General features: G+C 41.5%; 1 protein-coding gene across 1 annotated transcript in view; it reads right to left on the bottom strand.

The window, feature by feature from the left end:
• Positions 1 to 15,565, bottom strand: part of cacna1g (calcium channel, voltage-dependent, T type, alpha 1G subunit) — a 276,677-nt gene that overhangs the window by 258,714 nt on the left and 2,398 nt on the right. The window lies entirely within an intron of this gene.

Genomic DNA, 15,565 nt, shown 5'->3' on the forward strand with positions numbered 1-15,565 from the left:
TCTTTATTTAGCAGAAATAAAGTATATAATAAAGTATATAAGTATATAAAGTATATAATAAAATAAAGTTGTAATAGTATGCTATATGTTATTCTGTTGTTTAAAAAGAAAAGGCAGAATATGTGGTTACTTTTGAGTGACCGTCAATGACGGTCAAAACATGCCTTTTTCTAGAATCACAGTGTAGTTATGGCATGTTTCAGACAAATTGTTTGATTGCCAAAGTTTGGCAAATGACATCCCATATTAGGCTGCAAACTGATTTTATAACCTTACTTCTTCCTCACCATGTATCGTTACCGATCAAACTGCCAGTGTCTCGGCTCTCTTCCAGATCAGTATATCCACCATGCAGTGAGGACAACTCCGAGGCGGGAGCCCCCCTGGGGTGTTCCCCGGACACAGACCGCCCGAGTGACTGCGCAGCACTCCGATGATTACACTCCACAGGACAAGATAAATGATGTGGTGTGAGCGCGTCTGAGGCCAAGGCACTCATTTGCTTCCCATGAGACAGTGTGTGTACAACAACCCAAGACTGTGGCCTTTTTCATCTCCTCTGACAGGCTGTTTGCTTGTTTTAAAGTATCAAAGAGTACTCCCCATACATGAATGATTTAGCGCTAAATATTGAAGATGTCACTGTACATCTCAGTAGCTGTAGCCTCTAAAGGCCTTGATGTTATGGATGATTCAAAAGGACAAGGATGTAAGAGGACACATATCAAGTTAATATCATTAGGACAGGTTGGGTTTGATGGTAGTAGTAAAATACGATACCCTCTGAATGCTCTGTTGTACCTCACCCACCCACCACCCCACAACACGACTGACACAAATCAAGAGGAACTCATCGAACACACAACCTTTTGCCTTTCTTTAAACACACTGTCCACTTATCACTTTAGCATCAACTTGCTCCACCCTGTCATCTTCATTATTCACAATCACATGCAATGGACTTTTACTCACAATCACATCCAATGGACTTTTACTAATTCCTCGGTCAATACTTGAGGGCCTCTTATACTCCTACACTTTCAATCCAAGCTGTCTTCTGTTGGTCAATGTGGTGAATCCATGTGACCAACTTGTACCTGTTGCAAAATCTGTGTGGAAATGTGAAATTAACAATAGTGTGGATTTCATATTGAAATGACTGGAATTTGGCCAGCAATGTGACCGCACTTTTACATTTCATTCATGGAATTCATCATCTAGTACTTTGTGCACAGGGTTCACAAATAACACTAGGAATGCTATTACTGAATTATTTAATAGATCACTGAGCTGTCAGATATTATTGATGTGAATTAAAAAAGGGAATTGGGTTGTGAACAGTGTTGAATAAAACAAAAACTATTAAAGTGTGTGTGTGTGTGTGTGTGTGTGTGTGTGTGTGTGTGTGTGTGTGTGTGTGTGTGTGTGTGTGTGTGTGTGTGTGTGAGAGAGAGAGAGAGAGAGAGAGAGAGAGAGAGAGAGAGAGAGAGAGAGAGAGAGAGAGAGAGAGAGAGAGAACAAATTAAAAAACTAAAATATAAAAAATATTCCGGGTACTTCAAAAAACTTCTTCAAAATACACTATAAATTCTATAGTACATAAATAATAAATGCATTCAAATATGGTATTTGAACAAAGAACCACTCTGAAATGTAAATTAATAATAACATAATACAACTCTCCGTTGACAATTGTCTTTTTCTGAAAAATAATAAATTATAATAACAATTCAAAAATCACCTAAGGCATTATTTTACTCAACAGAATGTCTTTAATTCTCAGCCAAAGACAGCTTAAAAAAAGATGTCTGGTCACCCTACTCTATTTTAAAGTGTTTTGCTTTGTTTTGTTTTTACAATAAAGTATTCTATACTGTACAATATCTGCTTTTACACTGGAGGACTTTAGGACCCGGAGGACTCCAGTGTATTGCTGTTTGCATTTAAATTAAAAGCAGATTTCTCTTTTTCTTTTTTCTGTCTTTTTGTCTTCTGAGAGAGGGAGGGAGCAAGTGGGAGATGTGGAGGGTGTCTGGAACTGTTTTTGTAGCCACATCTTGTAGGAAATCCTGAACAAAAAATGTTAACAAGAGACACGAAAACCACGAGGTCTGTGTCTCCCCCACTCCCCCTGACTCAGTGTGACAGCAACACGTACACAAGACAGCTCTATCAGGAAAAACACACACAGGCAATATCTATCTACTGTATCTCCTGCCTAATGTAAAGAACTGAACGTTAAAACAAACTCCCAGAGGTCCAAAACAACTCCTACTAACAAAATTACAACCCCACAATGAATTTCCAATAAAACACGGGGGGGCAAGAAGTGAGGAAAGGAGCGTCGAAAAATGAAACCGTATAAAAGTCAAACGTTTCGTGGGGGAAGCCTGACTGCGATGCCTAATCTAGGCCAGATTACAGACGGCCTTGATCATTTTCTTTATGCAAGGCCTTAAGAGAAAGATGATTGCTTAAGATATCCTTGAACCAAATGCAACAGATCAAAACCAAAAGGTGGAAAAAAAGGGACCGAATAAACTATAGAACTTAAGATGAATATTCCATGCGAGTGAAAGCAAGCCGTTTTGAAATCCCAACCAAGGACGTTGAACAGCAAGCAGTCTGGTTCTTTGTGACAGCCAAATGGAGACAACAGGCCACCTCTGTTTGTGGCCGGTTTGTCTTGTCATAATTGCCAAATCTACAGGACTAACATCCACCTGTTCGCAGCAGTAAAAGGTTAAAGTTTCCCCTTTTATAGTTCTCCCTCTGTCACTCGCATTACCGCGCTGTGCTGTTCAGGTGATGCCATGACATTCAAACGTAACATAGTAGCTCCCGAATTTGCTCGGCTTATTTGTTGCCAGTGTGGATGGCATCACCTACGGCTATTAGGCTATAATGGTTTGGAAGCTGTAAATGTCACAGTGGCTTTTCATCAACTACAGGAAGCAGCAGCAGCGGGACTGCGAGACACTGAGACTTCCCTCAGATAAGCTGTCTTATTGTTAGCGACGGCAAGGGCAAGATGGATCCCAATAAAAGCCAATGAAGCTTTACACTGTAATTACTGTACAACGCTGGAATTCCGGGAAGGTTTCCCCAGGCTTCCAGCCCCTTCACTCACTTTTCAGGTGTTGGCAGTATTACGGTGAGAGAATATTGAGGTGAGCCGCCTGGAAGCCATATTTAATTACACGTGCTGCAGGGGATTGGTTGGACAACTTCAAGACAATAATTATTAGAGCACAACAGGATTCCTCTTAACCAAGTCACATCAGCTTCACTGGACTTGATGGTGTTGTCATTTTGAGGTCAAATGTGCATTAAACATATAAGCAGATGTTTTTAATCTCTCACAAGGAAGAAAATCAAAATCTGTCCGTAACTACATACCATGCCAGCTTTATATAACAACGCTTTCTGCTTTAAAGAGATATTAATAACCTAAGAGGTTTTATCTCCAGTAAGAAATCTCTTTTTTCTTTGCACATACACTGGGTTGAGCATCGTGACAGGGACTGTGATGAAACGGGGTGGGTTGAGGGGCCTCTAAGTGTGGCCATGAGGAGAGGACGCTGCTGATAAGTGTGCGGGTCAGTCCTGGGGTCTATCACTGGCACCTGCAACACACCCCTCCAGCCAAGCATGTCCAAAAAAGGGGATTCTCAAGGCCAGTCAGACATCCCAGACGGGTACAACAAAAGCAACCAGGCATGCCTCACCTTCTGACAAGTCACATAACACAAATACCCTCACACAAGTAAATATTTAAATTTAGTCTGCCATTTTATCAATTTTTATGAAAATCCCAATCAGAAATAATGGGTAAAATCTTGATTTATAATATTTTTACTGACATATTCATGGCCGTCATGGAATTAGAATTTAAAATAGGGATGCAATGATTTGGTCGCTGTGATTTAGCATATACTATATATATATATATATATATACACACACACACACACACACACACACATACATACGTACATACAGTTGTAATCGAAATTATTCAATTAAATTTCAGACATTCAGCTGTTTGCAATGAACAATTCAAACAAAAGTAATTGAAATAGCTCAACACAACAAATATTTCAAGTGGTTTCCCCAGATTCAACTGAAAATGCAACTTTTAATGACTTCTGCAGTCTCAAAATTATTCAACCCCCTGAATAGGATCCCTCACAACAGCATAAATCTGCAAGACAGGTGTTGTCTCAAGCACACCTGATGCAACAAATCAAGGGCTTCATTAGTTGGACCAGGTGTGCTAGAGCTAGAACACATGCAATATCTTATCTGACTAGGTTTGTTGATTGGCACACTAGACTGCATGTTAGTCAAAAGAATGGTCCAAAAAGTTAAGAGGAAACTTAAACAAGGAATAGGATACAAAAAGATAACGAAGGCACTAAATGTTCCTACCGTAGTCACTCCTACTAGCCACTTTGGCTGGTTGAATATATTTCATTTCCTTCTCTGTGGGCCTCGAGTCAGTTCACGTAGTTTAACAGCGTAGTGCTTCCGTGTTGTACGTCACGCGTAGGCACACTATTGGCCGACGCTGGTCATGTGTGTGAGGCGTGTGACATACAACACAGAATCACTACGCTATTACACTACACTAAACTACGCTATGACTCGAGGCCCACAGAGAAGGAAATGAATAGTTGAAATAAAGTCATTATTTTTGGGGGGTTTTGCGCACAAAAAATATTCTCGTCGCTTGATAAACTTGAGATTGAGCCACTGTAGTCACTTGGACTATTTTAACGATGTATTTCGGGGCCGGCAAGTTTCAATCCCTTAGAAGCCTATGGAGGAGTGATCCAGCTCTCAGATTTAATCAAAAATATCTTAATTTGTGTTCCGAAGATGATCGAAGGTCTTACGGGGTTGGAACAACATGAGGGTGAGTAATTACTGACAAAGTATTTGGGTGAACTATCCCTTTAAAGTTACAGAAGCCCTAATATAGCCTACCTGCTGCCAAATTATGGAGATATTGGAAGATATGCCAATATCTCCATGATATATCATGAGATAATATTAAAAATATCTGTATGGCAGTTTTTCCCCATGGAAATCCATTTCAAAATTGTGGCCACTGAAAATGCTGAGTGGCTAGTAACTTGGAAAACTCGCAAATTAAGGACTTGAGACTTGCTTGACCACATTAAGAAAATGACTTGACTTTGACTTTAGATCCAATGACTCACAACTTGACCAAGCAAGTTCCAAACCAAAGAGTTCCATAATTCCAAACAAGCCACAGAAAAAGAGTTATGCATATCTGAACAAATCCGAGGTTTTTGTGATTCAGTGACCTAGTTAGTTCCTAGCAAGTTAGAACCTGCTTAGTTCCAGAATGAATCTGCCGTTTTGAACAAATCAGTTGAATGAATGCTTCTACGACTCGTACATTAAGACAGTGATTTGGCGCCACCTATTGGCGGTTTTAATTTCATAATAAAAAAAAATAGAATTTATTATTTTCATAAATTACAAGACATTAACATTCTGCCTGTAACATTTAAGCATGGTGGTGGCTCTGGGATGCTGTGGGGCTGCTTTGCATTCTCTGGCACTGGAAACCTGCAGCGTGTGGAAGCCAAGATGGATTCATTTTTGTATATCAGGAAATGTCAAGTCAATCATGCTGTCAAGTGAGGAAGCTGAAGCTTGGGTCTCAATGCATATGATCCCAAGCATACATCAAATTCAACCATGGTTTGTTTAGAGAAGAAGTCCTGGAAGATTCTACAGTGGCCATCACAGTCACCTGACTCAAACCCCATAGAAAATCTCTGGTGGGATTTGAAGGGGGCGGTTGCAGCACGCAAACCCAACAATATTACTGAACTGGAGGCCATTGCTCATGAGGAATGGGCTAAAATTCCTCAGAAACGCTGCCAGAAGTTGGTGTCTGGTTATACATCTCATTTTCAGTAGGTCATAACAGCAAAAGAGTGTTCTACTAAGTACTAGAGATGATTACCGCATGTGTGTGTTTATGTGTGTGCTCTGTGTTGGTGTGTGTGTGTGCGCTCTGTGTTGGTGTGTGCTCTGTGTTGGTGTGTGTGTGTCTGTGTGTGTGTGTGTGTGTGTGTGTGTGTCTGTGTGTGTGTGTGTGTGTGTGTGTGTGTGTACACATATATATATATATATATATATATATATATATATATATATAAAACATACTTTTATGTTAGATGCGACTAATCAATTTGACAGCACTGACATACGGTATATATACACATAAACACACACACACACACACAAAGCTAAATAAAACATTTAAAGCTAAAATCAATCATTTTAAAAAGTGAAAAATTTAGGCATTAACAGTGATGTACAGTATGAAAAATGAATAGTTATCAAATTTGAAAATAATACATCTAACAGTGTTATTGAATTATTAGTGGTTTCAGAGATTTCCTTTGTTGTCATCTAATGTCCACTTACAGTTCATGTAAATGTGAAAATGTGAAATAAGCATGCAAATTTAAAATATTCAAAATCGACAAAAATAAATAAATCTAATAATCACCCTTTAACTAATGGTACCACTATATTGTGCATCAAAATACCCCAAAAATAGGCATTACTACATGGGTTACTTAATGTATAAATATGAATTTCCAGAAAAATAATTGCTCATACTGTAATACTAGATTTTGGACATACCACCCACCCCTACAAAACACACATGTGATGACTGTCAAACATGCCTCTCTAGTGAAAAACACTGAACTGAAGGAACAAGTTCGCCCTCTTGACCAAGAATATTTAAGCCCATGTTGGCGTTGTATAAATGACCCTCAAAAAAGATCACCTTTTTAAAAAATGTTAATGACAAATGAATCAACATAAATAAATATCATGTGCTAGGTTTAGCGTGCAGAGGATGGGGGATGTGTCAGAGGGAAAGGAAAGGCTAGATCTAACTGGTAATAAGACTAAAGGAAAGTAAACACAAGTGGTAGAGGTAATGAGCTTCAGAGGCCGTATGGGAATTCGGTTAGGTGGGCCAACATACATCTCACCCCTACTTTCCCCAGTTTCCCTCTCTCTCTTTCTCCCTCCCCCACCTCTTCTGCCTCATGCCATTCCCTTCAACTTCTCCAGTCTCCTCCAATTCTCTAATGAGAAAAAGCTGGTAGGAAAATCCTGGACTGATTCCTATATAAACTTACAGACATCTCACGGAACAACCCAGGGAGAAAGAGAGAGGTAGAGAGAGTGTTGAGAGGTTGAAGATTGGCAGTGGGCGGCCAAGCAAGAACAGTGACAAAATGTAATATAGAAGAAAAATATATACACACACTCAAAGGACAACACAAAAGACAGAGAGCGTTCCAAGAGTCTGACATTTCGATAATAATGGGTGTTTGTCAAACAATCAATTCAGCTTGATTCATTCTTTCTCTTTTCTTTTTTCCTAGTGTGAATTCAGGTCAAATTTACAGACAATTATGATGAGTAAATATTCCGAATGAAGCTGTTGGATATATTGATTGAGGAGGAAACTGCCCACTAAGAAACCCTCCAGGGTAAACAAGTCTATACATGCATATTCTTTTTGTATATGCAAAAATACGCCATTTCATCATCTACGTAAAAAGTTATTCCATTTTATAAATGCAAAAAGTATATATTTTTTTTTTACCAAATTCAAACTACCGGTAATTTATTATCAAGACTACCAGAGTAAAATATCGAAGCCTTCTCAGGAATAGACCAGAAGGTCTCACACATGATTTAATGAATCAAAAATGACAATTTAGCTTATATATAAATGCAAATAAAAATAAAAATTTTAGCACAGCAACGCACACAAGGGTACTGATTGCTCGGAGACGCACAAACCAAACAAACCATCATTCTACTTTACCACGTACAGCAAAAGAGAGAAAATTTGTATTTTCAAAGGATCTGACTTTTCATACAAGGACATTTATGAGATCAAATATCTAACTTTATATTCATATGGAAAGCTAATTTTCAAGTATATTTTCCAAACAAAACAAAAAAAAACATACCTTTTGAATGGGCAAACAAAAGTGTTCTATATTGAGGCTATTAGATATAGCCTAGCATACTGCACCAGCTGCTCTCAACTGATAGTTAGATATGTAATAGAGGACTAATTGAAAGGACAGACTAGTCTGGCTGTAATTATAACTTCCCTTTTTGTTCAAATAGAGGGCTTATAGATGTCTGGCTTTGACAGGACCCTGTAATGAGCCACTGTACATTAATTCACAGACTTGGCATATATGGGATTCAGCCTGAAATGTGTTATGGGGGAAGGCCTTGAAAAAAGAAAAGATGGAATTATGAAATATTGAGCACGAAGTAATGACCATTTTCTGCATGGCAAAATTGGCTTTATCCCTCCAGTTTAAGCTGCTTTTTATGTTTATGCTAAGTTTCTGGTTGTCAAATGAAGGAATCGAGGGCTAAATTGTGATTAATTGACAATAGTTAGTGCAATGATCGCCTCCAGAGTCAAAATCTGTCTAAATAAATCAACAGTATGAGGATTTGGCAACAAAAACACCAATTATAGCAGGAGTAACAATGCATAAGAAACAGAGTGCTGCCAAGCCAAGCACATTGGCAATATTATAAAAGTACATAACAGACAGTAGCAGGACGTGCCAGTAACACAAACAGTTTTGGAAAAAAAAAATAAGTAGCTCTTAAGATGGGCTCCTTTTCTAATGAACAGCATTTTTACATGCTCTCTTTCACAACCTGAAACATATATAGCTGATGTAAATCACATACTTGGCACACAAGCGATGGAAATTTGTGACAATATGCAGGAGTTGTTTGGTAACTAATGAGCAGTCTGTTATTTGCTATAGCAGGTGAAAAGGATGCATACAAGGCATGTTTTTCACCCGTGTTTCCAGGTCTGGGAGTTCTGGCTGTGCTCAGCGGTAGAGAATAGAGTCGCTGTGACACCGTGGAGAGGAATATTACCATAGAGCTGATGACATTATTTAATTTCAACAAAAGATCAACACAATCTCATATTTCAAAGCTTTGGTTATGTTACAAAAATACATTTTAATATCTCATATATGCTGGTCTGTAAAGCTTCCCCTCCATTTTCTGCCTGCTCTGTCTGGATGTGCTGGGTGCCCAGAGTAACATTTTCTGCTGGTTAAATAAGAGCTCACTTCATGTTCTATTCTTTACCTAACAAATCATGAATGAATGAATGAATGAATGAATGAATGAATGAATGAATGAATGAATGAATGAATGAATGAATGAATGAATGAATGAATGAATGAATGAATGAATGAATGAATGAATGAATGAATGAATGAATGAATGAATGAATGAATGAATGAATGAATGAATGAATGAATGAATGAATGAATGAATGAATGAATGAATGAATGAATGAATGAATGAATGAATGAATGAATGAATGAATGAATGAATGAATGAATGAATGAATGAATGAATGAATGAATGAAGTGCAATCGAGACTGTCCCTCCAGCCGAAATGAAGTCCGGGTTCTACAGCCCCTTCTTCATTGTACCGATGAAATCCGGTGGGTAACGGCCAATCCTGGACCTGCGCGTCTTGAACCGATCCCTTCACAGAATTCCGTTCAAAATGCTCACGGCCAAACGCATTTTCGAATGCGTTCAGCCACAGGATTGGTTTGCAGCGATCGACCTGAAGGACGCCTACTATCATGTCTCCATTCTTCCTCGACACAGACCGTTTCATCGGTTTGCTTTCGAGGGGAAGGCATATCAGTACGCGGTTCTCCCCTTCGGGCTAGCTCTGTCTCCTCGCATCTTTATGAAGGTCCTCGAGGCAGCCCTTGTACCGCTTCGGCTACACGGGGTTCGCGTCCTGAACTTTCTCGACGACTGGCTAATCCTAGCTCACTCTCGAGACCAGGTTTGCAGACACAGAGATCTAGTGCTCCGGCACCTAGCTCGTCTGGGCCTTCGGGTCAACTGGGAGATGAGCCAACTTTGCCCCGTGCAGAGGATCTCGGTCGCAATGTTCGCGCACATTCTACATGTCAATTGCCTCGAGTTGCAGGCAGTACGGTTGGCTCTGCACCGCTTCCATGCCTTCCTCAAAGACCAACATGTACTAGTCCGTTCAGACAATACCGCGACAGTAGCGTACATCAACCGTCAAGGTGGTCAACGCTCCCGCCGTATATCGCAACTCACCCGCCACCTCCTTCTATGGAGTCAGAAGCATCTGAGGTCGCTTCATGCTATTTACATTCCAGGAGACCGGAACTGTGCAGCCGACGAGCTCTCATGGATTCAGCCTCTCTCCGGCGAATGGCGACTCCATCCCCAGTCGGTTCAGCTGATTTGGGAACGGTTCGGGGACGCTCAGGTAGATCTGTTTGCCTCCCAAGACTCATCCCATTGCAGCCTGTTTTATTCCCTGACCGAGGGCACACTCGGCACGGATGCACTGGCGCACAGCTGGCCGCAGGGCCTCCGCAAGTATGCGTTTCCCCCAGTGAGCCTTCTCGCACAGACCTTGTACAAGATCAGGGAGGACGAGGAGCAGGTCATTTTGGTTGCGCCAGATTGGCCAACACGAACCTGGTACTCCTCGTGACAGCACCTCCCTGGCCAATTCCTCTGAGGAAGGACCTCCTTCCTCAGGGACGGGGCACCCTATGGCACCCTCATCCCTATCTTTGGAACCTCCACGGGTTTGAGTACCCTACCACCAGCGGTGGTGGCTACCATCACTTCCGCTAGAGCGTCGTCCACGAGACACGTCTCTCCGAGAAGACCCCAGGATATGCCCGATCAGTGTGGTGCTTTCCTTCCTGCAAGACGGGTTGGAGCGAAGGCTGTCTCCGTCCAGCCTGAAAGTGTATGTTGCCGCTATCGCCGCACATCACGACGCAGTTGAAGGTAAGTCCATTGGAAAGCACGACCTGATCATCAGGTTCCTGAGAGGAGCGAGGAGACTAAATCCCCCTCTTCCTCCTCTCGTTCCCTCTTGGGACCTCTCATTGGTTTTGACTGCCCTGCGGAGTGCTCCCTTTGAGCCCTTGCAGTCAGTAGAGCTTAAGTTCCTGTCGATGAAGACAGCACTCCTGAATGCATTGGCCTCCATCAAGAGGGTAGGGGACCTGCAGGCATTTTCCGTCGACGAAGCGTGCCTGGAATTCGGGCCGGCTAACTCTCACGTGATCCTGAGACCCCAGCCTGGATACGTGCCCAAGGTTCCTACCACTCCCATTCGGGACCAGGTGGTGAACCTGCAAGCACTGCCCTCGGAGGAGGCAGACCCAGCCTTGGCAGTGCTCTGTCCAGTACGCGCTCTTCGTGCCTACGTAGACAGGACGCAGTGTTTCAGGACCTCAGACCAGCTCTTTGTCTGTTATGGTGGGAGGCTGAAGGGAAAGGCTGTCTCAACCAAACAAAGGTTGTCTCACTGGATAGTAGACGCCATTGCTTTGGCATACCAGCAGCAAGGTCGACAGTGCCCCCTTGGTGTGAAGGCCCACTCCACTCGGAAGGCCCTCTCGTCCTCTTGGGCTCTAGCGCATAGCGCCTCGCTAACAGACATCTGCAGAGCTGCAGGCTGGGCGACACCAAACACATTCGCGAGATTCCATAATCTCCGAGTGGAGCCAGTGTCCTCTCGTGTACTCGCTTCAACTAGCCATTAACTAGGACCCGCTCAGGTGTCTTCACTTGCTCGCCATTCCACTCCTCTGATTGGATAGTGTGATATTTCCTCAGGTGAGCTTCCCAGAGAAACCCTAGGTTCCTCCAGCACTGTTGACGTCAACGCCAAGGTTATGCCTCCGGAAGCTTTTGCAGTTGGCTAGGTGCCTCCGTGTGCATGGTCCCCCCACTGGCTTACCCCCACATGTGTATTTCCACTATAAGCCTCCTTGGCATGTGTCTTTCCCTCGGCAAGCCACCTTGCCACCCCTGGAGTTGAAAGATTCCACCGTACGGGCTGGACACTCCAGTGTTTCTCCGTATGTTACCCGCTCTTGGGCCATACGTGTATTCCTAAGACCTCCCTTCAGGCGGGCATGGTTTGCATATTTCCACTGAGATATGCTCCCCAGTGTACCTTGGTATTCCTGTGTTAAGTTGGAGTCCTTCGTCCGTGCCAATCTCACGACAGGGAGCTCACACTAACGCAGGGCACTGGAAGACAGCCGAGAAGTGGCGTGATTAGACTGGAACCCCCATTCGTCGTCATCCGACGTAACTCGGGAGTGACAACGAAAAGGAACGTCTCGGTTACGTGTGTAACCCTCGTTCGTAGGGAAACGGAGACGTTACGTCTTCCTGCCACTTCCGCTGTTCCGCTGGAACGCCGGGTTCAGTCTTGGCTCTCAAGCAGAAAAACATATCTGCATGTTGCCAGCGTCCTTCCTTATATACGAGGTGGGGCGGAGCTACGCTATGCAAATTCCGCAGATCCATGGCTTTCTTTGCCATCGGCTCGTTTTTTAACACTCAAAGGTGATAGGCTTCTAAGCGAAACCCCCATTCGTCGTCATCCGACGTAACGTCTCCGTTCCCTACTCAGGGAACGAGGGTTACATACGTAACCGATACGTTTTTCCTTCCTAAAGCTGCATCAGTAATCTGAGAATCTTGCTGCAAAGATAGTATTGCTATGGCACATCTTTCTGTCTATTTTAAACATTGGAATTGGCCATTTCATAATTGTCTTCTAATTTCTTCTCTTTAATTAATAGGAATTTAAATACTCCTTACATAAATACCACAAAGTGCACATGACTGAATTTGATATCATGGTGGAAGTGTTTCCAATTTTCTGCAAATTGTGACTGCTTTCACATTATCCAGGTCATGGTGAAAAAACTATCAGAAAAAAAAGATAAAAGAAAGTAGAAGGTAAAGTAGACAAAAAGATATCTAAATACACTTAAGTTAAGGTACAATGTGAATGCAAAGAGAATGGCTTTATTTCTATTCAAAACTGAAAGAGGCCTGGGTTTAGTTCTTTACATGTACAAGCATGAACATCCTTGAAGAACAACTATTTATTTTGGCTGTAGAATTTGGAGACCCCAAAAAATCTTATTTTGTCTTTCTTTTTTGGAACCCCATGCTGAACTTCATTGAGCTGCTGTATAGTGCAATATTGCAATATGATAAACATTACTTATGTTGCTTATATTCAAATATGGAAAAAAATATGGAAAAATGTATTCACATTGTTCCTGGACTTCCTGGAACTCTTTTTACTCAATTTAATTGTGGAACAACTCAGTCTACTTTTTACAGCAGTTTTTAATAGTGATTTAAAGGTACAATTTCTGTTTGTTTGCATTCAATTTATATAATTAGTTTGCAGTCAAAGATACTTAGAAAAAAAACGTAAATTTGAAAACAATACAGTAATCCAGACCCTTGAGTGTTCTGCGTTTCAATGCACATTATACAAAGACTCAGACTTTGAAGCATGCAGCACATGCAGACTATATCATATTTATTAATTTAATCACTTACAAATTCTATAATTAATATTTTTATAATTAAATCAGTTTAATAACTGAACTTCACTACACTATTTAGATGTCACCGCAATCAACAGTACAGCCCAACTTTCAAAAGTGAATTCAATCAAACACCCAAACTCTCTCCCTCTCACACACGCAAACACAGGCATTATTAGGTACACGCATACACACAAACTCTCCCAGAATGCCGACGCTACGGAAAACATGCTGGTGGTTCCAGAGAAAATCCCATGACGGAGGACAAGTCAAAGGTTCAATAAGCTAGAGTAACACTCAAGGGAAAAAAAAGATCTAATGAATGACAGAATACAAACACAGAATGATGAATCACAAAGACTGCGGAATCATTCTCTAATGGCAAACAGACGCACAAGGACGCACAAGGACGCAGAAGAAGAAAACTCCTTCATTACTGGCAAATCAATCACAAAAAGAAAACTCCATCATTACTGGCAAATCAATAATACAAAGAGATTTTTTTGATGAACTGATTTAGCGATCAACTGATGCACAAGCCAAATTGCAACCGAGATTGTCAGATATTGTAACAATGACTCAATCAATCTTTTTTTAATCAAAATTCTAGTTTTACATCCCAAGTGGGAAAAAAGTGGGAAAATGAGTTTGTCCAAAGACTCTCAAATAGGACCAACACTTTTACATGCTTCCAGTGGGAAGAACAGAAGATTGATCTGAGATACTTTTCAAACTATTAAAATACAGTGACCTTTTTCTAATGGCCACAGAGATGCATTAAAGGTCATCTATGAACACTATACAGATAAATAAATCTTCCCGCTAATAATGAGTCCCAGAGATTCAGGCCCCATTCCACGCCACAACAATGATCTAAGAACAGAAATTTCCATACGAGGAATCATTACATGAGATGGCACCGTGAGAGATGAACTGTCTCGAAACATAAATCTGCAAGAGGATACACGGAAGACACTCCCGTTTGTGCAAATGTCACTGCACGCTTTGATTTGTTCACTTTGGCTGTATAATTACTGAACATGACCAAAGTTTCATAGATAAATAAAATCAAATAAACAGCCAACCTGTGCATTGATCTCGACTGGACTGTGAACAGATTGTTTATGCAGGAGTGCAGCAGGACGATTCAAGGAGAGGGAATTCCACATCTATTTCTTGACCACAGTTAATAGGATCCCTTTTGGCTCAGTCTTTTCCTAAGCGCATGAGTGCTCAGGATCAACGGGACTTGGTAGAGACAGTGGCATTTAAGAATATGGAAATGCGATGGCAAGAGCTGGCTTTATTATCTCTGAGGAATACCAGACCATCAGACCCGGAGAACCAAAAGGCCCACTCACACCCAGTGGCAGTGTGTTTCATAAGCCTGGCTTACTTTTTAGGGATGTGGGCTCGTCTAATGGGGGAAGAGCGTGAGGAGTTTGAGAAACAAGAATGGGGGAAAGAGGAGTGTGTTTGATTGGGTAGCCTTTCAGAGCCCACAAGCCTCATCATATTTCCAAATGAAGAAAAACAAAGCATTCGAACCCAGACATCACAATCACATCCAGCCAGCTCGTTCGATCCAAAAGAGCATTCTTTCCTTCAGCGAGGCTGCTGCGAGTCTGTCGAAAAGCAAACAGATCACCTAAACCCAGAATCAGTCATTCTGCAAGTGCACACCTCTGACTCACACATGCTAACCACATCCCTTCCCTCACACGCTCGCAATCAGGTCCGTTTTCTCCTCTTTCTGCTAAATGACTGGCAGCTAAACAGGGAAGCCTCTTAAGACAAAATGAAATCATCTCGCTGCTGAGGGAATGAGAGCTTTAACAACACCCTAAAGACATTAGGACTAGATAGATGTGACTAATCTAAACCACTTGTTAGTCGCTCTTACTGAAAGGCATGCAATGATTGATTGGATTCACTTAAATAATTAACTAATCACAAAGTTAAGAAATCAGTAATATGTTATTGGCTTCTCCTCAAATTAGCCTACTCCTAGATGGAGTCCATCGGATCTTCTAGAAAGTAAAAAGCAA

The sequence above is a fragment of the Siphateles boraxobius genome, unplaced genomic scaffold (assembly GCF_051911475.1).
Source record: "Siphateles boraxobius isolate OS27281-9 unplaced genomic scaffold, OSU_SipBor_1 46, whole genome shotgun sequence".
Classification (NCBI taxonomy): Eukaryota; Metazoa; Chordata; class Actinopteri; order Cypriniformes; family Leuciscidae; genus Siphateles; species Siphateles boraxobius.